The sequence below is a fragment of the Patella vulgata genome, chromosome 3 (genome assembly GCF_932274485.2).
Source record: "Patella vulgata chromosome 3, xgPatVulg1.2, whole genome shotgun sequence".
In the NCBI taxonomy this organism is placed as follows: Eukaryota; Metazoa; Mollusca; class Gastropoda; family Patellidae; genus Patella; species Patella vulgata.
The window spans coordinates 4,079,817-4,104,977 of record NC_065881.2 but is presented as its reverse complement, the minus strand read 5'-3'; the positions used below and the strand labels follow the sequence as shown (position 1 = coordinate 4,104,977).

Here is a 25,161-nt window from a genome sequence, read left to right as displayed (position 1 = left end):
GAATATTATGAAACAACGCGACCGAAAACATGATTAAAAGCCGTTAACGAGTTTGGAGAAATTATTAAAATAGAATGTCAGCCCATATTGTAATCAACGATATTTAACAAAAAAGTAAAATATGTTCTCTAAACTATATGTCGTCTGAGAATAATCCTCCTGATAGCATTTTTTAAAATCCTTCTCTACACTTAAACACATTTATTACAATAGGGGTTGATATTACAATAGGGGTTACACGGTATAACCCCGATTGTAATAAAATTTATGTCAACCCCTATTGTAATAATTGTAATAAATGTGTTTTGCCATGTCAATAAAATCGACACCTAACTTTAAACGTCTATGGATTTTGACCACCATATCCGTATCAATATAATTTTTATAAGAGTACTGGTATAAATTTATACTGTATAGAATATTATGAAAAAAACCCATCGAAATCATGTCTCAAAGCCGCTTGGAGAATTAATAAAATGGAAAGTCAACCCCTATTGTAATCAATGATACTTAAATAAACGTGAAGTAGGTTCTTTGAACGATCGGTCGTCTGGGGATTTTGAACATCTTTTCCGTATGCATATCAGATAAAATAATTCCCCTGATTCCATTTTATAAATTCTCCTCTGCAGTTAGACACATTTATTACAATAGGGGTTGATATAACCCCTATTGTAATAAACAATAAGGGTTGATAGAAATTTTATTACAATAAGGGTTATGCCGTGTAACCCCTATTGTTAAATCAACCCCTATTGTAATAAATGTGCCTAAGTGTAGAGAAGAATTTAAAAAATGCTATCAGGAGGATTATTTTATCTGATATGCACACGGAAAAATGTTCAAAATCCTCAGACGACAGAATTTTCAGAGAACATACTTTACGTTTATTTAAATATCATTGATTTGATTACAGTAGGGGTTGACATTTCATTTTAATAATTCTCCAAACGGTTTTAATTGTTTTCGGTGGTTTTGTTTCATAATATTTTATACAGTATAAAGGCATACCATTATCTTATATGTTGACACGGAAATGCTGATCAAAATCCATAGACATTTAAAGTTAGGTGTCGATTTTATAGGTATGGCAAAACACATATATTACAATTATTACAATAGGGGTTGACATAAATTTTATTACAATAGGGGTTATGCCGTGTAACCACTATTGTAATATCAACCCCTATTGTAATAAATGTGTCTAAGTGTAGAGAAGGATTTTTAAAAAAATGCTATTAGCAGGAATATTTTGTCTGATATGCACACGGAAAAGATTTTCAACATCCTCATTTTAATAATTCTTCAAATGGTTTTGAGACATGTTTTCGGTGGTTTTGTTTCGTAATATTCTATACAGTATAAAGGCCTACCATTATCTTATATATTGATACGGAAACGGTGATAAAAATCCATAGACTTTTAAAGTTAGGTGTCGATTTTATTGGCATGGCAAAACACATTTATTACAATTATTACAATAGGGGTTGACAGAAATTTTATTACAATAGGGGTTATACCGTGTAACCCTTATTGTAATATCAACCCCTATTGTAATAAATTTGTCTAACTGCAGAGGAGAATTTAAAAAATGCAATCGGGGGATTTTTTTTTATCTGATATGCACAAGGAAAAGATGTTCAAAATCCCCAGACCACCGATATTTCAGAGAACATACCTCAGTTGTTTTTTAAATATCATTGATTACAATAGGAGTTGACTCTCCATTTTATTAATTCTCCAAACGGCTTTGAGACATGATTTCAGTGGGGGTTTTCATAATATTCTATACAGTATAAATTCATACCAGTACTCTTATATATTGATACGGATATGGTGATCAAAATCCATAGACATGTAAAGCTAGGTGTCGATTTTTTTGACATGGCAAGACACATTTATTACAATTATTACAATAGGGGTTGACAGAAATTTTATTACAATAGGGGTTATACCGTGTAACCCCTATTGTAATGTCAACCCCTATTGTAATAAATGTGTCTAAATGTAGAGAAGGATTTTTAAAAATGCTATCAGGAAGATTATTTTATCTGATATGCACACGGAAAAGATGTTCAAAATCCTCAGACGACAGATAGATTAGAGAAAATTTTTTACGTTTTTGTTAAATATCGTTGATTACAATATGGGCTGACATTCTATTTTAAAAATTTCTCTAATCTCGTTATCGGCTTTTAATCATGTTTTCGGTCGCGTCGTTTTATAATATTCTATGCAGTATACCATTACTTCTATATATTGATATTCAATGGGTTTTCAAAATCCATTGACTTTTAAATTTAGAAGTCGAATTTATTGTATGGTAAAATACATTAATTACAATTATTACAATAGGGGTTAATTGAAATTGTATTACAATTATTACATTTATTGCAATAGGGGTTGTTATTACAATAGGGGTTGTAACAAAGCCTACTTAAAAATCTGTTTTCAAAATTCCCCGAAATTGATGTTCCGGATAGGAGACATCAAACCAGACCGGTAAACATACACAATCTACGATTAATTAATTAGTTAGAAAAGAAATGGCTGCCATGTAAGTAAATATATTTGGGTTTGATATAGTAGACCTATTAATATTTAGATTGTAAAGGTATTTACTAAACAATAATTGTCGTTTCGTTTAATTTAATTGGCATGTTTATGTTCTGGATAGGAGACATCAAACCAGACCGGTAAACATACACAATCTACGATTAATTATAATTCAAATAATTTGACAGATTAATTTTCTTATGATACAATACAATGTTTAAGGTTCGATATAATGTGTCTTTTGGTATGTCAAGCCACCTGTGTCATTGCTCCATTACAAAACAAAATATAATACATTTCATAGTTTTTAGTTTCAAATATCTACATTAATATATATTTAAATTTTGGATAAAATACAGCCGTGTCAACATCTAAACCTAATACGAATCTGTCTAGCCAGCAATGAATTTCAAGGAAAGCTTTTATTTCACTTTTATTCTATTTTCATTTATATTATAACCTAATCATTCAGGTTATAAAACCATCCCGTATCTCTGAAACTATACCCAACATTAACGATAACTATTTCAGATTATATAGAACTACTGTAATCAGGCCCAATTAATATAAAACGAAATGTCATTTCCATAAACCTTGAAATTGGGGATTTAAATATGGTAAATATGAATGAAATCCTGAAAAGCCAAATGGTCTTTTAGATAAAGAGATTATACCCAATTTCAAGTTTAATTTTCAAGATGTTGTCTACTGTGTTGTATATAAGTTTAGTTTTTGTTACGATATATGAAATACAACTTCTGTCATTTGGCACATTTTCTTACATGAATATTGTAATAACAATATAAGTAAATTAACAATATTTAATGCTTTTTCATTGTTTAAATTCTTATGTGTTATTATACCTCAGTGTTTAATTATACTGGTGAGATTTATATATATATATTAATATTTCATGTAGTTTCTGTGATATTATTTGAGAATATTCGCATTGAGTCAAGAGATGGTTAAATTTATATATGAATATATTCTACAAAATCAGAATGATTATTTAACACCGTTATCTAATTTCAATATTAGGCACATTGTCTCGACGCCTTTTTATACAAATTTATTTCAGAACTGGTATAAAATATACACATGTTATATTAATAGATTGGTTCCCTTCAAAAATCAATTAATTTGGAATAATCATAATTTAAGAATTACCATTAAGTCTTCAATTAAGAATAAATTAATTAACGATTTTATTTGTTGGGGATATCGCAGACATGAATCTTTCCGAATATGACAATTATCTTATCAAGTTAATGGAGATCTATCAAATTTTGGTTAACATTAAAAAGGTAAAGGAAACAATAACGGAAACGGAATAAATTTGGAATACTAAAATTTGTGAAAATAGATTAAAAACAAATTTAAATATCTTGTTAGAAATATTATAACAAAAACATATCAAATTTAACCTGATAAGATATCTACAAGATACTTATACAAAATAACTACACAAAACTGCCAGCTATAGTCAAATTAATGGGAAAATATTATATTATTACCGTAGAAAAAAAAACAATTTAAACATATTTTTTCACTGATACAACGAATAACTAAAGATTCAAATATGGTAACATTTGATTTTAGATATATTCAACATATAATTTATCTAAATAATCGCTTATATAAAATGATAACATTTAGATAAAATTTACCTAAACAATCGCTTATATAAAATGAGATTATCTAACTGTGTGATTTTTGTAATTCTACAACTGAATGCGAATATTCTCAAATAATATCACAGAAACTGCATGAAATATAAATCTATGATAATATATAAATCTCACAAGTATAATTAAACACTTAGGTATAATAACACATACGAATTGAAAAAATGAAAAAGCATTAAATATTGTTAATTTACTTATATTGTTATTACAATATTCATGTAAGAAAATGTGCCAAATGACAGAAGTTATATTTCATACATCGTAACGAAAACTAAACTTATATACAACACAGTAGACAACATCTTGAAAATTAAACTATACAAACTTATTATTATAGATTAAATATATAATATATTACAGTATTATCAAAGTATATCACTCAAAAAAACGTGCGATCTACAATTAATTTAAATTAAAAGAAACATCAATAATTATTTAGTAATATACAACGTAAATATATAATAGTTGTATAATTTCAATATCAAACATATTTACTTACTTCGAAGCCATTTCGTATCTAACTGCTACGCCAAAGACCACACTAGTGACAAGAAATAATCTGTGCGCGCTAGTTAAATGATTCCCATGCAGGGTGTGTCTATCGTAGTCTTTATTACTGTGTCGGTTGATAAACGTTGTGTATATCAGAAAGTATTTACGTGATGATCCAGGCTATTGCATGTACATGACGTCATTTTTTCGTAGAATTTTGAAATGATTTCCATTATCTATTTTTATAGATAGGTTTATAAAGGAGATGATATCATCGTAAACGAATAATTCAGATAATAAAGACATCCTGTATCCTGTTTTGAAAAAATGAAAAAGCATTAAATATTGTTAATTTACTTATATTGTTATTACAATATTCATGTAAGAAAATCTGCCAAATGACAGAAGTTATATTTCATACATCGTAACGAAAACTAAACTTATATACAACACAGTAGACAACATCTTGAAAATTAAACTATACAAACTTATTATTATAGTTTTAATATATAATGTTTATTTCCTTATGTTTTCAAAATGTATTAATTTCTCAGTACTAATTTAAATTGGTTTAACCCCGCAATGCCCCCCCCCCCCCCCAACAAACCATGTCATGGCGGAGAGGTGTGAATTAACTGAATCAACTAGCGATTTCATGGAAAGGTTTTATTTCACTTTCATTTCATTTTCTGGTCACCTCTCTATCATTTTAATTTTCGTTAAATTCTATTCTATTTTGAGGTGGTGGTTTATTTTTAGGTTTATCATTTTAATTGGTTTTTCTTTTACATAATTGGGGGGTTGGATGGCTAAATGGTTAGCGTGCGCGCGCTGTATCATAAAGTCTGTCATTGAGTCGACTGGCGTGGTTTCGAATCCCCGGTTGTACGTGGCAAGGAGTAGGGTCGCCTGTCCAACCTCGTGGGTTTTCTTCGGGTCCTCCGGTTTCTTCCCACTGCTAAAGACCCCTACGCGCAAGCGAATTATGTAACTAAAAAATTAAACCATACGTTAGTCCCGAAATGACCTAGTTTGTGTCGAGTGGACGTTAAACCCCATTTCTCTCTCTCTCTTTTTACATAATTACTGTATAGTCAAATGGTAAAACATCAAGTCCAATACCACGTGTAATTATTTTAATTCTTATTGACATTACCGACTATTATCGAGGATAATTGGTCAAGATTACCTTAAGGGGAACGAAGAGGCGGACAGACTCGGCCTCAAGGGGTGACAATTGGAGGAACCTAGTGTCGAGCTCCCTTATAGCATGAACGAATTTAAAAGTATGGTCGGGTTACGCGTCAGCTCTGAATGGGAAAACTCCCTTGCGGAACTCGACACCTTTATATTCAGATCCGATGAGTCCTTAAATGCTAAGTTATCAGTAAATCATCCCAGCAGAAAAATCTGACGGTTAATAACAAACCTGAAGTTGAAAGAAACGCTCCGATATCGCACATTTAAGCCTATAAGGTGTAGCTGTGGCTCGGACGTGTCTCCTACTCATATTCTAGTAGACTGTGCTCGCCTCACAGCCGAAAGGAAACCCTTCACGGATAAACTGAGTTCCCTTAACACGGCTCTCGGTGTTCCGAACTTACTGTATCCAAAAGTAAGCAATCACGAAATCTATGAGTTAATCTACGAATTCGTGTGTGAGATCGGTATCCTAGATATGATGATGTGACCCCACAGGGACGAAAAGAGTGTTCTACTCTGTGAAGATTTGGGGGCCCACCCCAAGACCCAGCGGACGGGATCCATAAGTGATCATCCCGAGGGCTACTGCCAGTCGGACGCCCCTACGTGAAGGGACGTCGGGTACCTGTGGAGGGACGTTTTCTGTTTCGGCTCCAAGGCCTGCGGCATTTCAATGCCTGGCCCAGAAACATCGCTGCATCCCTGAACCTCCGTCGGATAGGCGGCGTAGCCCTGGGGCCCGGCTGACAGTCCTACCTACCCCTACCGACCCAAAAGGTCGGAGCATATATGCACCCTATATCTAGGTCGGACAGGCGGCGGGCCCAAGGGCCCGACTGACCGTCAGACCAACTTACCTACCCAAATCAAGATCGTAGCATTAATGTCCAAGCGGGCCAGACTGCGCCCTCTCGCCATCCTTCCTCTTCTACCCCCAAAAACTTTCTCCTCTCCTTTCGATGAGATTTTTACCTTGGGCATTCCCTGATAAGACACTATGTATCAAATTAAACTGGACCAAGCCTAATCCCTACGGCTTCCTCCAGTAAGTTCCCTAGGAAACATCTTTGTCTAGGTGGAAGTGGACGTAAACCTCTTGAAACGAACGAACAATTTTAAATTTATACACCGTATTTAGAGTTATGGCCCTTGATATTAAATGTTTTGTATACGTTAGTATAAGACAGAACTAGAAGCCAAACGAATTCTAACGCTTTCTGATAATAACTTAATAGCTTGTTACTCGTACTCAGATTTTAATATTTTGTAAATGTTTTCATTACTGACAAATGAAAAAATATGCGACAACCCTTGTTGACTGCCCGGGCGATGTAACTTATGTGTCGTTGTCTGGCAACCTATCTTTTAGAATATTAATCATCTATTTGTTGCGCCAGCTATATAAGATTTATTCAACAATGATGAGAACAAAATAAACTCTGATCAAGTTGTATTTTATTATTAAACAGGAATTGTCATTTTATACTCCCGCATGTTCACGTGGACGTATTATACAGTCGCTTCTGTCCGTCCGGACGTCCGTTCATATTATAATTTATTTATATTTCAAAGATCTCGGGTTTTTTTTTGATAATTGCATTATTTTACCTTAATTTTATAGATTAGAGTCCCTGATTGCACGAAATATCTCCTGTTTGAACTTGCGGACCCTGTAGAGGTCAGATTTTGATGAAGCGTAATATGTATGGTTTAATGGTCGAGAGCGAAACATTAAGTAATATATTGAAACAACACGAGGGACGTAGTCACGAGATATTGTTTCAATATATTACACAATGTCTTTAGCTTGATACCATTAAACAACTTAAAATACAGACACTACCCAGCATGTGATTTTCAATGAAATACGTCACGCGAGTCCAATATTTTATCTAGTATAGATAATGTACGATTGACAAGTTGCCCGTATATTATTGGATGTGTTTGAGTTTGATATAATACAAATATATATTTACTGAACAATAAATGTCGTTTCGTTTAATTTAATTGGCATTTTTATTTTCTGGTTAAGAAACATCAAAGCAAACGATTAATTATAATTAAAATAATTTGACAGATTAACTTTTAATGACACGATACGATGTTTTGGGTTCGACATAATGTGTCTTTTTGTAGGTCAGACACCTGTGTCATTGCTCCATTACAACAGAAATTAATGATGCAGGATGACTGCATGCATTTCATAGTTTTTAGTTTCAAATATCTACATTAATATATATTTAAATTTTGGAAAAAATAAAGCCATGTCAATATCTAAACCTAATACGGATAAGTCTAGCCAGCAATGAATAATTAGCCGCTAGTCGGATTCACTGAATCAACTAACGATTTCAAGGAAAGCTTATTTCACTTTCATTTTATTTTCTTGTTATTTTCTAGCCAGCAATGAATCATTCGGGTTATAAAACCATCCTGTATCTCTGAAACTATACCCAACATTAACTATAACTATTCCAGATAATATAATGTCAGACTGCCATAAGATTATATAGAACTATGGTAATCAGGCCCAGATAAAATCAAATGAAATGTCATTTCCAAAAACTGTGAAATGGAGGTGCTTAAATATGGTACATTTTAATGAAATCTTGAAGAGCCAAGGTGTCTTTTGGATAAAGAGATTATACTCAGAACAAGAACAACAATGGACAATTATTTATGAATATATTCTACAAAACCACAATGAATATTTAATACCGTTATCTAATTTTAATATTAGGGACATGGTCTCGACACATTTTATTCAAATTAATTTCAGAATTGGTATTAAATATACACATTTTATATTGATAGATCAACTGATATGGAATAATCATAATTAAAGAATTAAGTCTTCAATCAAGAATATTTTAATCATACTGTTTGAATGGCATTTAGTAATTGAACACATTAAAAAATCAAATCAAAGAAGAAAACATTAAAGGCTCAATACCACTCTTGTTGTAACTGAATAATATGTCCTAATCTTTATTCTGGTCAACAAATTGTACTATTTTAGAATATTTCAATTAATTGATGATACAAATTTCATCTTAACAAACCTTGTTTAGAAATTTTGAAAAATTCAACATAATGGTTTGAAACGTCTAACGTAAACCTTTTCAAATGAAACTTCGATTTAAAAATATTTTCGAACCCTCTTGACAAGTAAAATAGGATGTAATGGATAATTTACACAACAGGTAGGACAATTAAACATCTAGTACTTAGATAGAGATATTATTTATTTTCTGGAGCTTTCAAGCCAGCAAGAGTGTTATTGTCCCTTTAAAATAACACAACAGTTCTATGGATAACAATTACTGTATTTCTATTAAAGCTACGTTTCAACATTGTTTTGTATATGTTAGTATACGCAATAACTAGAACCCAAACAAATTGTAAAGGTTTCTGATAATAACTTAATAGGTTGTTACTCGTACTCAGATTTTAGTGTGTTGAAAATGTTTTCATTACTGACAAAAGAACAAAATATGTGACAACGCTGGTTGACTGTCCGGACGATTTAACTTATGTTTCGTTGTCTGGCAACCTATCTTTTTGAATATTAATCATTTAATTGTTGTGCTAGCTCTATAAGATGGATGAGAAAAAATTAAAGGCCTTATCGATTTGTGTTTTATTATTGAACAAAAATTGACCTTTTATACTCCCGCATGTTCACGTGGACGTATTATACAGTCGCTTCTGTCAGTCCGGACGTCCGTTCATATTATAATTTATTTATATTTCAAAGAGCTCGGTTCCTTTCAAAAATTGCATGTATCGGACCTTAAAGTTATAGATTATGGTCCCTGACTCCACGAAATATCGCGTTTTCAGCTTGCGAACCCTGTAGAGATCCGATTATGACGAAGCTAAATATATGTGGTTATATCCCAAAGATCTAGATCCCTAGAGGTCATAATTGTATATTTGGTTTTAAAAAACCATTCAAATATGTCACCGTAATAACGGCTGTTTTAATATCGTGAAAATCGGACCCATATTTCCCGTTAAAATGGTCGCTCACCTTTTTTAGCAAATGGTATAAAAGCATGTAATACCAAGGTTGTGGACTCCTAGAGGTTACTTTTTTATGTGATTTTGATGAATCTGAAATAATACGTTTATATCCCAAAGTTCTCAGTTCCGGTCGATATTGGCACCTATCGAAATGTAACCGCCTGGATTACGGACCCTGACTGTATGAAAACTCGCAATTTTAGTGTCACCGTTACACCATAATTACGGTTGAGATCGAATTACCACAAAATGGCCGCGTCCCTTTACGTAAATATCATACGTATACCAACTTTGTGGACGCCACAATTTTTGTCCGATTTAGATGACACTTAACAAATATCTTGGATGAGTTCTATTCTTGTGCGCATCGGACATTTCGTGTGGAGTTATGCCCCTTTCATTTACACAAAATGTAAACTATGCCCAAAGATTTGGGCCAAACAGAGGTAACTAATTTACCCCGATTCGCATTAAACTGAAAATATTATGTTCAGGTTCACAAGATTTAGAATGAGTTCGATTTTGGTGCGCAACAAAATTTCAACTCTTTTTTTTTCCAATTCGATGTGAAGAATTAAGAATTGTGACAATGAAGGGACTATCCCTATTGGTTACCCTGTTCTCCGTCCATCTCTTGTGAAACTTGGACGTTTCTTGCATGGCAACTTCTTGTTTAAAAAGCAAAAGCTATGCAAAGAGTACAAAAGAAAGTAAGATATTGTGAAAAAAATACCTGAAACTGTTGATTTCCTACACTGAAAAAAAATTTGTGTTGGATCTCAACACAAGTACTTGTGTGAAAATTATTCTACACAAGTTATGTGTTGTTTTGCATTGCATTAACACAAACTTGTGTTCTTTTTAATGCATTAACACAAATCTTGTGTTTTTTCCATATAATTAACACAAGTAATGTGTACCGTCAACAAATATTTTTTTTTTAAATTTGAACTCCATACAAAGTCTTAATCCGGGGGTCCACAAGTAAGAGAAAGGTATTTTTTACTCAGACAATATAGCCAGACAGACTTGAATGCAAATTGGTGTTAAGATGTCTGTAGTTAAAATAAAGTTGGGCCCAATAAACTGGTAGATCAAAGGCCTGTTGAGCGCTCATGCCCGGTGTGATTTTAACAATTGACTCCAAATGCGTTGACAAGAAAATAAGTAAAACTGTTATTGAATGTGATTGGTTGATAAAATCAACGTACTATAGGCTACATTTTGTCTGCGATATCATCTCGGTGGAAGCGGACATTAAATGAAGTGATTTCACACAATTAATTTAACATTTAACAACGTGCTGAAATGATTTTGGAGCAGTGATATGTTTGACAAATGTAAGCTAACGGTCACATAGAATACAAGACCGCAGGTTTGTGAATATTTATATAAAAAAATAATACCATGTATGTAATTTAGCATCGATATTGTTTCTCTGTATAATATTAGTATTTCGTTTCCTTAAAAAAAACTCCAACAATTTAAACCGGAAGTTCATGTTTATAATATGGCGCGGTCAGGAAAAAAATTTCGGCATGTTATTATCAAATCTGTTCAATTTTTCTGAAATCATGCTTAATTAACATTAGTTGTTCGGCGCTACGATGTTATTCAAATACTTACATTACAGAATCACATTATGATTAAAGCAGAAACGGTTCGACTTGAACCAGCAGGTAAGAATCTGTTTTGAAATTATATCTTGGGAGGTTGGATTGGCGTTGGAGACCCGATTGGCGGCCATTTTGATTCTTGTTTCATGATTTTTTTTATATTATAACGATTTTGCCAAGAGTAGACATAAACGCGGGCACAGACTAGAAAAAAATCTTTTTACACTTTTGTGTTAGTTGAATTGTAATCTAATTTATGTTTAAAAAAACAACCTTAAATCTAATAAGCAGACGGAAGATATGGACGAACAACAAGAAGAAGTTATGGAGGTCCCAACAACTGAACCTATGGAAGTAGAAGAATCGTTTACAGCCGAAACCCGATACGATGTGCCAGTTCCGGTTATGGAGTCCTCCATCTCAGACGATGCCGACGTTAGTGTCTTCTGCGACGAAGAACCCGTAGTGGTGTATCACTATAAACCTCAGAATGCCTCGTTCGGCATTTCTGTCCAAACGAGGCAAAAACGTGTCAAAATTTTTGCCCCGATTTTGCCTCGTTGTAACGAGGTAAAAAAAATACCTCGTTTCTCTGGAGTTCCAAAACGTGTTTTTTTTAAATTGCCCTGTTTTTGGAACGAGGTATTTTGTTCAGAACGAGGCTGGGTAAAATTGCCTCGTTTACTAAACGAGGTATTTTATCCAAGATAATTATTAGCGGTATTTGCTGTCGACAAATAGAGCCATACAAATAATGTTCGGACCATCATGTGACCAATTGCAGATCTACAAATTAGATTATTTATTTGGGACATGATATTGTTCATAGTTATGGCTTACTACACTGGAGTTCTATTATGTATAATAAACGCTTCCCGAGCGAAACAAAACATAACAATGTCACGTGACAATATTACATATGGCGGATACAAGCGTTCTTTGATTACATGCTGTTTGGTTTGATTATTAAATAATACGGCAATCTGTATATATGGGAAAAGGAGAATGAATTTCCCCAAATCCAAAACTAGATGACTGGAATATTTATTGAATGGAAAGTAAATATTTTATAAACAAAAATATTCGGATTTGCAGTATCCTAGCTTGGATGGATTTGTGATTTGAATCTCGAACTCAGTGTTTTATACATTTTATTATAAAATTGTAATAAATGTTTTACATGGATGAATAAAATCTACAATTTAAAACAGTACAATAACATTGTGATTTGCCGCTCTACAAATCACTAAGAGTATAACAATTGCTTGTTGAAAAAGCGTTAATAATATGTTTTTTTTCCATTTATTATTTTTTAAAAATATATTCAAAAAGAATGCGTCTTTTACAGATTTCAATATAACCACAAATGGTTGATTGTTTTAATGCTAAGATAAGTATTAATGGTTTGTATTTGAAAATCAAATTATATAAGCGAAAAATAGTAAGATACATTATGTATATCTTAAAACACGCCCTTCTCAGTTACTACTTCGGCGAATATCGTTTGATAATTTAGATGATCAGAATTAAACACCGTTTTGCTATGTTATTATTTTTTTATGATTGGGTGGGGGTATACTTAATTAGGGGATTGGATTGAAAGATTATAGCTACCATCTTATGGAGACATAATGTGTGGTGCATTTACGGTCTTATAAAGCTCTATTCTTACATAAAGAATTCTTGATTCGCACGGAAGTGTTTTAGCCGTGATCATTTTAAGTCATGCTTATGCCAAGATCTGGGTAAGTGTTAATTTAACTAGATATCAGAAAAGTACCACGTTTTCATAAATGTACTCTTTAGATAAATTGTACAATATTTATCAGTTCACTAGTTACAATAAAATCATGCATTATAGCTATTTTTATTTATTTATCCCTGGTGCTTCAAATTCAATTTAGGGTGCCTCAACATATTTAAAAATATGTTTTAAAGCTTTAGGTCATTTTATTATATCTTTCTACCATAAATAATAGCCCGAATGTAGGTATACCAAAAGTTAAAGAAATATATTTAAAAATATGTTTTAAAGCTTTAGGTCATTTTATTATATCTTTCTACCATAAATAATAGCCCGAATGTAGGTATACCAAAAGTTAAAGAAATATAAACAGTTTTTGAGTCATTCAGATATGACTGCCAAAATTGTCACCAACACACATGTCGTGTTTGGGCTAAAATCTAACCAGAAAAGTATTGTCAATACATAATAAAATATATATTGCATTAATCAATTCCATTCCGCAATTGGTTTGTCTTAAACTCGTCATTTGTGTTCATGGGCATCAGGGTCGAGATGGCAACGTTATATGTTTTATTCGTCTAATTTACTATAAAACATCATTCGGTTTGCCTCACGGGTTAACGGCATATTAGTAGCTTTATTCACTGAGATGGTTCCTTTACTTATAGTTTATTTTTCGAATTGCTTTTTGTATTTATTTAAATGGAAATATTAACAACATTCTATAAGTCAATCCACGAACATACCCAATTTCAATATTTGCGTGTTGACCTTTAACATCACACTTAGATCCTGTACGCTTTGTGTCTTACAGTCAATACATGTCATGAAGAACTCTTTAGACATAATTTCGTTTATAATACTTTACTCGTTTCTATTGAGTTGTTTAGCAGAAGTAACCCATGACAACAATATGTTGAGACGACTACGTAACAGAATAGGACGATTCAATGTTATTAAAATGACACAATGACAATTTTAATTTTATTACCAACCCTTTCACAATATTTGAATGAAATATCTCACACAGGGTGTTAATCTGTTTTCAGTTTCTATTCCAATTCAATAAAACATTTAATACATGTCTTGGCTTGATTCATTATTTACAATTTAATACGTTAATCGTGTATTTTAAATAATACAGTTCAAGAGATCAAAACATTTCCGAATTTATACATTCAACATTACACGTAGACCTAAATGTATTTTTCAAATACGTGTATAAACATTTATATGAAATATATTATAAACAGATATGCTATGACCAGAGTTGCCATTATCTTTATTATTCGACTGGAAAACTCCTGTCATTCACTCTGTCGTTCGACTGTTTAGTTTTAAATACTTGTGAACTTTACTAAAACTCACTTTGTTGAACGGGTTACTTTCGTTGGTCGAACGCTTTTGTCGTTATCAAGCACAATGATAACGACAAGAGAATCATTGTTGAAACGTAGCTTTATGGAAATATAGTAATTGTTATCCATAGAACTGTTGTGTTTATTTTAATGCTGATTAGGTTATTATTAGCCCGCCAGATCAAAGACATCACTCTAGATAGAACGTGTTAAAACTCCACGAACGAACGACACAAGTTACGGGGGAACTTTGCTGCAAACATTTCTCCACACCACAACTAATCGTTGAATCGTACATTACTCATCAGTTGTTTATAATTATTTTTTACCCAATAATCAATTAGATTTGTTCACCGATGTTTTTGTAATAAAGTAGCCTCGTATTATTTGTTGATTGGCGTTTAGACAATATTTGATGGACTTGATACGAAATCTGAATATGAATTATTCGATAGATAACTTCAGTTACTACGGCGTTGATTGGCTGAGAAATGAGGGCGATCTATTGTTATGCATAGTCATTGAACAATTAAATATTCGCCGTGAATTTCAAATGGAGTTACGATATAAGTTGTTTGTGTATAGAAATGGTTATTATAATTATATATAGCCAATAATGAATATAACGACAAATTACTGGCACTATTTGTATTTCTGTGCTTATACAGAGATAGTTTGGGAAATCAAATATTATCCAAATTACCGGTAAATGGGCTCATTGCTTGGGTCGTCTTCATCTGTCACGTGACCTTTTTAAACAAAGGACGCTTAAATTGGTCTACGGCATGATAAAGCATTTTAAATTCACTCGAAAATACTCCAATCACAAAAAGTCTAATCTATAACAGTACAAGACGATAATTCGGTGATTACGATTAGGCCAGTCACGTGTTAATTGGACCGTGATGTGTATATCAGAGATATACTGTACCGGTATTGATATATTGTGTATAAATAATGTATATACTATGTGTAGTGCCTGTGACGTCACCAGCCAATCAACCGGATTAAGGTCGTAATTGAAAATTGAAAAGCGTTTTTGCGTGTCGGATACTCAAACTTCAATAGCCGAATTAATTTTAATCAGATTGGCGTGAGCTTGCCGTAAAGTGGATATAGTAACTATTGGCTACACGTAGCGAAAAAAAAATTGGCCATCTTATGTGGTCTTTAATAGGTTGTTACTCGTACTCAAATTTGTTGACTGCCCGGACGATTTAACTTATGTTTCGTTGTCTGGCAACCTACCTTTTAGAATATTAATCATCTATTTGTTGCGCCCGCTATATAAGATTTATTCAACAATGATGAGAACAAAATAAACCCTGGCCAAGTTGTATTTTATTATTAAACAGGAATTGTCATTTTATACTCCCTCGTGTTCACGTGGACTTATTATACAGTCGCTTCTGTCGGCCAGACGTCCGTGTATATGTATTTATATTTCAAAGATCTCGGTTCCTTTCGATAATTGCATGTATTGGACCTTAACTTTATAGATTAGAGTTCCTGATTGCAGGAAATATCTCCTGTTTTAACTTGCGGACCCTGAAGAGGTCAGACTTTGACGAAGCGTAATATATATGGCTATGCAAAGATTTAGGTCCCTAGAAGTCACAATTGTATATTTGATTTTAAAAACCGTTCAAATATGTCACCATAATTACGGTGAAAATCGGACCCATATTTTCTCGCCCCTGTTCTAATTTTTCTCGACCGTGTTGGATTTACCAGCTGTAACATTGTGTGATCTATAGAAACTATGTAACCACACTAGACAATATAGGTATTGTATTAATATCATAATTAGGCTGGCCATCTTTAAAACTAATGGAGACGTGTAAATTGTTATAACAAAACGTGTGATAATATGACCAAGCAATTTTTTGAGTTAATGAAGATAATAAATGATATCACGTGACACATTTCTAACAAGAACAAACATTAAGCCTTGTTACAACCCCTATTGTAATAACAACCCCTATTGTAATAAATGTAATAATTTTAATAAAATTTCCCACTAACCCCTATGGTAATATCAACCCCTATTGTAATAACTGTAATTAATGTATTTTACCATACAATAAATTCGACATCTAAATTTAAAAGTCAATGGATTTTGAAAACCCATTGAATATCAATATATAGGAGTAATGGTATACTGCATAGAATATTATGAAACAACGCGACCGAAAACATGATTAAAAGCCGTTAACGAGTTTGGAGAAATTATTAAAATAGAATGTCAGCCCATATTGTAATCAACGATATTTAACAAAAAAGTAAAATATGTTCTCTAAACTATATGTCGTCTGAGAATAATCCTCCTGATAGCATTTTTTAAAATCCTTCTCTACACTTAGACACATTTATTACAATAGGGGTTGATATTACAATAGGGGTTACACGGTATAACCCCGATTGTAATAAAATTTATGTCAACCCCTATTGTAATAAAATTTATGTCAACCCCTATTGTAATAAAATTTATGTCAACCCCTATTGTAATAAAATTTATGTCAACCCCTATTGTAATAATTGTAATAAATGTGTTTTGCCATGTCAATAAAATCGACACCTAACTTTAAACGTCTATGGATTTTGACCACCATATCCGTATCAATATAATTTTTATAAGAGTACTGGTATAAATTTATACTGTATAGAATATTATGAAAAAAAAACATCGAAATCATGTCTTAAAGCCGCTTGGAGAATTAATAAAATGGAAAGTCAACCCCTATTGTAATCAATGATACTTAAATAAACGTGAAGTAGGTTCTTTGAACGATCGGTCGTCTGGGGATTTTGAACATCTTTTCCGTATGCATATCAGATAAAATAATTCCCCTGATTCCATTTTATAAATTCTCCTCTGCAGTTAGACACATTTATTACAATAGGGGTTGATATAACCCCTATTGTAATAAACAATAAGGGTTGATAGAAATTTTATTACAATAGGGGTTATGCCGTGTAACCCCTATTGTTAAATCAACCCCTATTGTAATAAATGTGCCTAAGTGTAGAGAAGAATTTAAAAAATGCTATCAGGAGGATTATTTTATCTGATATGCACACGGAAAAATGTTCAAAATCCTCAGACGACAGAATTTTCAGAGAACATACTTTACGTTTATTTAAATATCATTGATTTGATTATAGTAGGGGTTGACATTTCATTTTAATAATTCTCCAAACGGTTTTAATTGTTTTCGGTGGTTTTGTTTCATAATATTTTATACAGTATAAAGGCATACCATTATCTTATATGTTGACACGGAAATGCTGATCAAAATCCATAGACATTTAAAGTTAGGTGTCGATTTTATAGGTATGGCAAAACACATATATTACAATTATTACAATAGGGGTTGACATAAATTTTATTACAATAGGGGTTATGTCGTGAAACCACTATTGTAATATCAACCCCTATTGTAATAAATGTGTCTAAGTGTAGAGAAGGATTTGAAAAAAAAATGCTATTAGCAGGAATATTTTGTCTGATATGCACACGGAAAAGATTTTCAACATCCTCATTTTAATAATTCTTCAAATGGTTTTGAGACATGTTTTCGGTGGTTTTGTTTCGTAATATTCTATACAGTATAAAGGCCTACCATTATCTTATATATTGATATGGAAACGGTGATAAAAATCCATAGACTTTTAAAGTTAGGTGTCGATTTTATTGGCATGGCAAAACACATTTATTACAATTATTACAATAGGGGTTGACAGAAATTTTATTACAATAGGGGTTATACCGTGTAACCCTTATTGTAATATCAACCCCTATTGTAATAAATTTGTCTAACTGCAGAGGAGAATTTAAAAAATGCAATCGGGGGATTTTTTTTTATCTGATATGCACAAGGAAAAGATGTTCAAAATCCCCAGACCACCGATATTTCAGAGAACATACCTCAGTTGTTTTTTAAATATCATTGATTACAATAGGAGTTGACTCTCCATTTTATTAATTCTCCAAACGGCTTTGAGACATGATTTCAGTGGGGGGGTTTTCATAATATTCTATACAGTATAAATTCATACCAGTACTCTTATATATTGATACGGATATGGTGATCAAAATCCATAGACATGTAAAGCTAGGTGTTGATTTTTTTGACATGGCAAGACACATTTATTACAATTATTACAATAGGGGTTGACAGAAATTTTATTACAATAGGGGTTATACCGTGTAACCCCTATTGTAATGTCAACCCCTATTGTAATAATTGTGTCTAAATGTAGAGAAGGATTTTAAAAAATGCTATCAGGAAGATTATTTTATCTGATATGCACACGGAAAAGATGTTCAAAATCCTCAGACGACAGATAGTTTAGATAACATATTTTACGTTTTTGTTAAATATCATTGATTACAATATGGGCTGACATTCTATTTTAAAAATTTCTCCAATCTCGTTATCGGCTTTTAATCATGTTGTCGGTCGCGCCGTTTCATAATATTCTATGCAGTATACCATTACTTCTATATATTGATATTCAATGAGTTTTCAAAATCCATTGACTTTTAAATTTAGAAGTCGAATTTATTGTATGGTAAAATACATTAATTACAATTATTACAATAGGGGTTAATTGAAATTGTATTACAATTAATACATTTATTGCAATAGGGGTTGTTATTACAATAGGGGTTGTAACAAAGCCTACTTAAAAATCTGTTTTCAAAATTCCCCGAAATTGATGTTCCGGATAGGAGACATCAAACCAGACCGGTAAACATACACAATCTACGATTAATTAATTAGTTAGAAAAGAAATGGCTGCCATGTAAGTAAATATATTTGGGTTTGATATAGTAGACCTATTAATATTTAGATTGTAAAGGTATTTACTAAACAATAATTGTCGTTTCGTTTAATTTAATTGGCATGTTTATGTTCTGGATAGGAGACATCAAACCAGACCGGTAAACATACACAATCTGCGATTAATTATAATTCAAATAATTTGACAGATTAATTTTTTTATGATACAATACAATGTTTTGGGTTCGATATAATGTGTCTTTTGGTATGTCAAGCCACCTGTGTCATTGCTCCATTACAAAAAAAAATAAAATACATTTCATAGTTTTTAGTTTCAAATATCTACATTAATATATATTTAAATTTTGGATAAAATACAGCCGTGTCAACATCTAAACCTAATACGAATCTGTCTAGCCAGCAATGAATTTCAAGGAAAGCTTTTATTTCACTTTTATTCTATTTTCATTTTCATTTATATTATAACCTAATCATTCAGGTTATAAAACCATCCCGTATCTCTGAAACTATACCCAACATTAAATGTCATTTCCATAAACCTTGAAATTGGGGATTTAAATATGGTAAATTTGAATGAAATGCTGAAAAGCCAAATGGTCTTTTAGATAAAGAGATTATACCCAATTTCAAGTTTAATTTTCAAGATGTTGTCTACTGTGTTGTATATAAGTTTAGTTTTTGTTACGATTTATGAAATACAACTTCTGTCATTTGGCACATTTTCTTACATGAATATTGTAATAACAATATAAGTAAATTAACAATATTTAATGCTTTTTCATTGTTTAAATTCTTATGTGTTATTATACCTCAGTGTTTAATTATACTGGTGAGATTTATATATATATTAATATTTCATGTAGTTTCTGTGATATTATTTGAGAATATTCGCATTGAGTCAAGAGATGGTTAAATTTATATATGAATATATTCTACAAAATCAGAATGATTATTTAACACCGTTATCTAATTTCAATATTAGGCACATTGTCTCGACGCCTTTTTATACAAATTTATTTCAGAACTGGTATAAAATATACACATGTTATATTAATAGATTGGTTCCCTTCAAAAATCAATTAATTTGGAATAATCATAATTTAAGAATAAATTAATTAACGATTTTATTTGTTGGGGATATCGCAGACATGAATCTTTCCGAATATGACAATTATCTTATCAAGTTAATGGAGATCTATCAAATTTTGGTTAACATTAAAAAGGTAAAGGAAACAATAACGGAAACGGAATAAATTTGGAATACTAAAATTTGTGAAAATAGATTAAAAACAAATTTAAATATCTTGTTAGAAATATTATAACAAAAACATATCAAATTTAACCTGATAAGATATCTACAAGATACTTATACAAAATAACTACACAAAACTGCCAGCTATAGTCAAATTAATGGGAAAATATTATATTATTACCGTAGAAAAAAAAACAATTTAAACATATTTTTTCACTGATACAACGAATAACTAAAGATTCAAATATGGTAACATTTGATTTTAGATATATTCAACATATAATTTATCTAAATAATCGCTTATATAAAATGATAACATTTAGATATAATTTACCTAAACAATCGCTTATATAAAATGAGATTATCTAACTGTGTGATTTTTGTAATTCTACAACTGAATGCGAATATTCTCAAATAATATCACAGAAACTACATGAAATATTAATATATATATAAATCTCACCAGTATAATTAAACACTTAGGTATAATAACACATAAGAATTGAAAAAATGAAAAAGCATTAAATATTGTTAATTTACTTATATTGTTATTACAATATTCATGTAAGAAAATCTGCCAAATGACAGAAGTTATATTTCATACATCGTAACGAAAACTAAACTTATATACAACACAGTAGACAACATCTTGAAAATTAAACTATACAAACTTATTATTATAGTTTTAATATATAATGTTTATTTCCTTATGTTTTCAAAATGTATTAATTTTTCAGTACTAATTTAAATTGGTATCCGAGATCGGTATCCTAGATATGATGATGTGACCCCACAGGGACGAAAAGAGTGTTCTACTCTGTGAAGATTTGGGGGCCCACCCCAAGACCCAGCGGACGGGATCCATAAGTGATCATCCCGAGGGCTACTGCCAGTCGGACGCCCCTACGTGAAGGGACGTCGGGTACCTGTGGAGGGCCGTTTTCTGTTTCGGCTCCAAGGCCTGCGGCATTTCAATGCCTGGCCCAGAAACATCGCTGCATCCCTGAACCTCCGTCGGATAGGCGGCGTAGCCCTGGGGCCCGGCTGACAGTCCTACCTACCCCTACCGACCCAAAAGGTCGGAGCATATATGCACCCTATATCTAGGTCGGACAGGCGGCGGGCCCAAGGGCCCGACTGACCGTCAGACCAACTTACCTACCCAAATCAAGATCGTAGCATTAATGGCCAAGCGGGCCAGACTGCGCCCGCTCGCCATCCTTCCTCTTCTACCCCCAAAAACTTTCTCCTCTCCTTTCGATGAGATTTTTACCTTGGGCATTCCCTGATAAGACACTATGTATCAAATTAAACTGGACCAAGCCTAATCCCTACGGCTTCCTCCAGTAAGTTCCCTAGGAAACATCTTTGTCTAGGTGGAAGTGGACGTAAAACTCTTGAAACGAACGAACGATTTTAAATTTATACACCGTATTTAGAGTTATGGCCCTTGATATTAAATGTTTTCTATACGTTAGTATAAGACAGAACTAGAAGCCAAACGAATTCTAACGCTTTCTGATAATAACTTAATAGCTTGTTACTCGTACTCAGATTGTAGTATTTTGTAAATGTTTTCATTACTGACAAACGAAAAAATATGCGACAACCCTTGTTGACTGCCCGGGCGATTTAACTTATGTTTCGTTGTCTGGCAACCTATCTTTTAGAATATTAATCATCTATTTGTTGCGCCAGCTGTATAAGATTTATTCAACAATGATGAGAACAAAATAAACCCTGATCAAGTTGTATTTTATTATTAAACAGGAATTGTCATTTTATACTCCCGCATGTTCACGTGGACGTATTATACAGTCGCTTCTGTCCGTCCGGACGTCCGTTCATATTATAATTTATTTATATTTCAAAGATCTCGGGTTTTTTTTTTGATAATTGCATTATTTTACCGTAATTTTATAGATTAGAGTCCCTGATTGCACGAAATATCTCCTGTTTGAACTTGCGGACCCTGTAGAGGTCAGATTTTGATGAAGCGTAATATGTATGGTTTAATGGTCGAGAGCGAAACATTAAGTAATATATTGAAACAACACGAGGGACGTAGTCACGAGATATTGTTTCAATATATTACACAATGTCTTTAGCTTGATACCATTAAACAACTTAAAATACAGACACTACCCAGCATGTGATTTTCAATGAAATACGTCACGCGAGTCCAATATTTTATCTAGTATAGATAATGTACGATTGACAAGTTGCCCGTATATTATTAGATGTGTTTGAGTTTGATATAATACAAATATATATTTACTGAACAATAAATGTCGTTTCGTTTAATTTAATTGGCATTTTTATTTTCTGGTTAAGAAACATCAAAGCAAACGATTAATTATAATTAAAATAATTTGACAGATTAACTTTTAATGACACGATACGATGTTTTGGGTTCGACATAATGTGTCTTTTTGTAGGTCAGACACCTGTGTCATTGCTCCATTACAACAGAAATTAATGATGCAGGATGACTGCATGCATTTCATAGTTTTTAGTTTCAAATATCTACATTAATATATATTTAAATTTTGGAAAAAATAAATCCATGTCAATATCTAAACCTAATACGGATAAGTCTAGCCAGCAATGAATAATTAGCCGCTAGTCGGATTCACTGAATCAACTAACGATTTCAAGGAAAGCTTATTTCACTTTCATTTTATTTTCTTGTTATTTTCTAGCCAGCAATGAATCATTCGGGTTATAAAACCATCCTGTATCTCTGAAACTATACCCAACATTAACTATAACTATTCCAGATAATATAATGTCAGACTGCCATAAGATTATATAGAACTATGGTAATCAGGCCCAGATAAAATCAAATGAAATGTCATTTCCAAAAACTGTGAAATGGAGGTGCTTAAATATGGTACATTTTAATGAAATCTTGAAGAGCCAAGGTGTCTTTTGGATAAAGAGATTATACTCAGAACAAGAACAACAATGGACAATTATTTATGAATATATTTTACAAAACCACAATGAATATTTAATACCGTTATCTAATTTTAATACATTTTATTCAAATTAATTTCAGAATTGGTATTAAATATACACATTTTATATTGATAGATCAACTGATATGGAATAATCATAATTAAAGAATTAAGTCTTCAATCAAGAATATTTTAATCATACTGTTTGAATGGCATTTAGTAATTGAACACATTAAAAAATCAAATCAAAGAAGAAAACATTAAAGGCTCAATACCACTCTTGTTGTAACTGAATAATATGTCCTAATCTTTATTCTGGTCAACAAATTGTACTATTTTAGAATATTTCAATTAATTAATGATACAAATTTCATCTTAACAAACCTTGTTTAGAAATTTTGAAAAATTCAACATAATGGTTTGAAACGTCTAACGTAAACCTTTTCAAATGAAACTTCGATTTAAAAATATTTTCGAACCCTCTTGACAAGTAAAATAGGATGTAATGGATAATTTACACAACAGTAGGACAATTAAACATCTAGTACTTAGATAGAAATATTATTTATTTTCTGGAGCTTTCAAGCCAGCAAGAGTGTTATTGTCCCTTTAAAATAACACAACAGTTCTATGGATAACAATTACTGTATTTCTATTAAAGCTACGTTTCAACATTGTTTTGTATACGTTAGTATACGCAATAACTAGAAGCCAAACAAATTGTAAAGGTTTCTGATAATAACTTAATAGGTTGTTACTCGTACTCAGATTTTAGTGTGTTGAAAATGTTTTCATTACTGACAAAAGAACAAAATATGTGACAACGCTGGTTGACTGTCCGGACGATTTAACTTATGTTTCGTTGTCTGGCAACCTATCTTTTTGAATATTAATCATTTAATTGTTGTGCTAGCTCTATAAGATGGATGAGAAAAAATTAAAGGCCTTATCGATTTGTGTTTTATTATTGAACAAAAATTGTCCTTTTATACTCCCGCATGTTCACGTGGACGTATTATACAGTCGCTTCTGTCCGTCCGGACGTCCGTTCATATTATAATTTATTTATATTTCAAAGAGCTCGGTTCCTTTCAAAAATTGCATGTATCGGACCTTAAAGTTATAGATTATGGTCCCTGACTCCACGAAATATCGCGTTTTCAGCTTGCGATCCCTGTAGAGATCCGATTATGACGAAGCTTAATATATATGGTTATATCCCAAAGATCTAGATCCCTAGAGGTCATAATTGTATATTTGGTTTTAAAAAACCATTCAAATATGTCACCGTAATAACGGCTGTTTTAATATCGTGAAAATCGGACCCATATTTCCCGTTAAATGGTCGCTCACCTTTTTTAGCAAATGGTATAAAAGCATGTAATACCAAGGTTGTGGACTCCTAGAGGTTACTTTTTTATGTGATTTTGATGAATCTGAAATAATACGTTTAAGATT

At 32.0% G+C, this 25,161-nt stretch overlaps 2 long non-coding RNA genes across 5 annotated transcripts in view; one reads left to right on the top strand and one right to left on the bottom strand.

Moving 5' to 3' along the window:
• The window catches only part of LOC126817000 (uncharacterized), a 42,670-nt gene that overhangs the window by 14,089 nt on the left and 3,420 nt on the right, over nt 1–25,161 (top strand). The window contains exon 1 of one of the 3 annotated variants that reach the window (XR_008787439.1): nt 10,998–11,337. The exons of 1 other annotated variant lie outside the window; for it this stretch is intronic. This is a non-coding gene — a long non-coding RNA (uncharacterized LOC126817000). Of the gene's footprint in view, nt 1–10,997; nt 11,338–12,887; nt 13,324–25,161 lie in introns of those variants that run through there. One more of the 3 variants, XR_007678718.2, reaches the window with a different exon arrangement.
• The window catches only part of LOC130012138 (uncharacterized), a 73,251-nt gene that overhangs the window by 47,847 nt on the left and 243 nt on the right, over nt 1–25,161 (bottom strand). The window contains exon 1 of one of the 2 annotated variants that reach the window (XR_008787436.1): nt 4,741–4,987. The exons of the other annotated variant lie outside the window; for it this stretch is intronic. This is a non-coding gene — a long non-coding RNA (uncharacterized LOC130012138). Of the gene's footprint in view, nt 1–4,740; nt 4,988–25,161 lie in introns of those variants that run through there. 2 annotated transcript variants of the gene reach the window in all.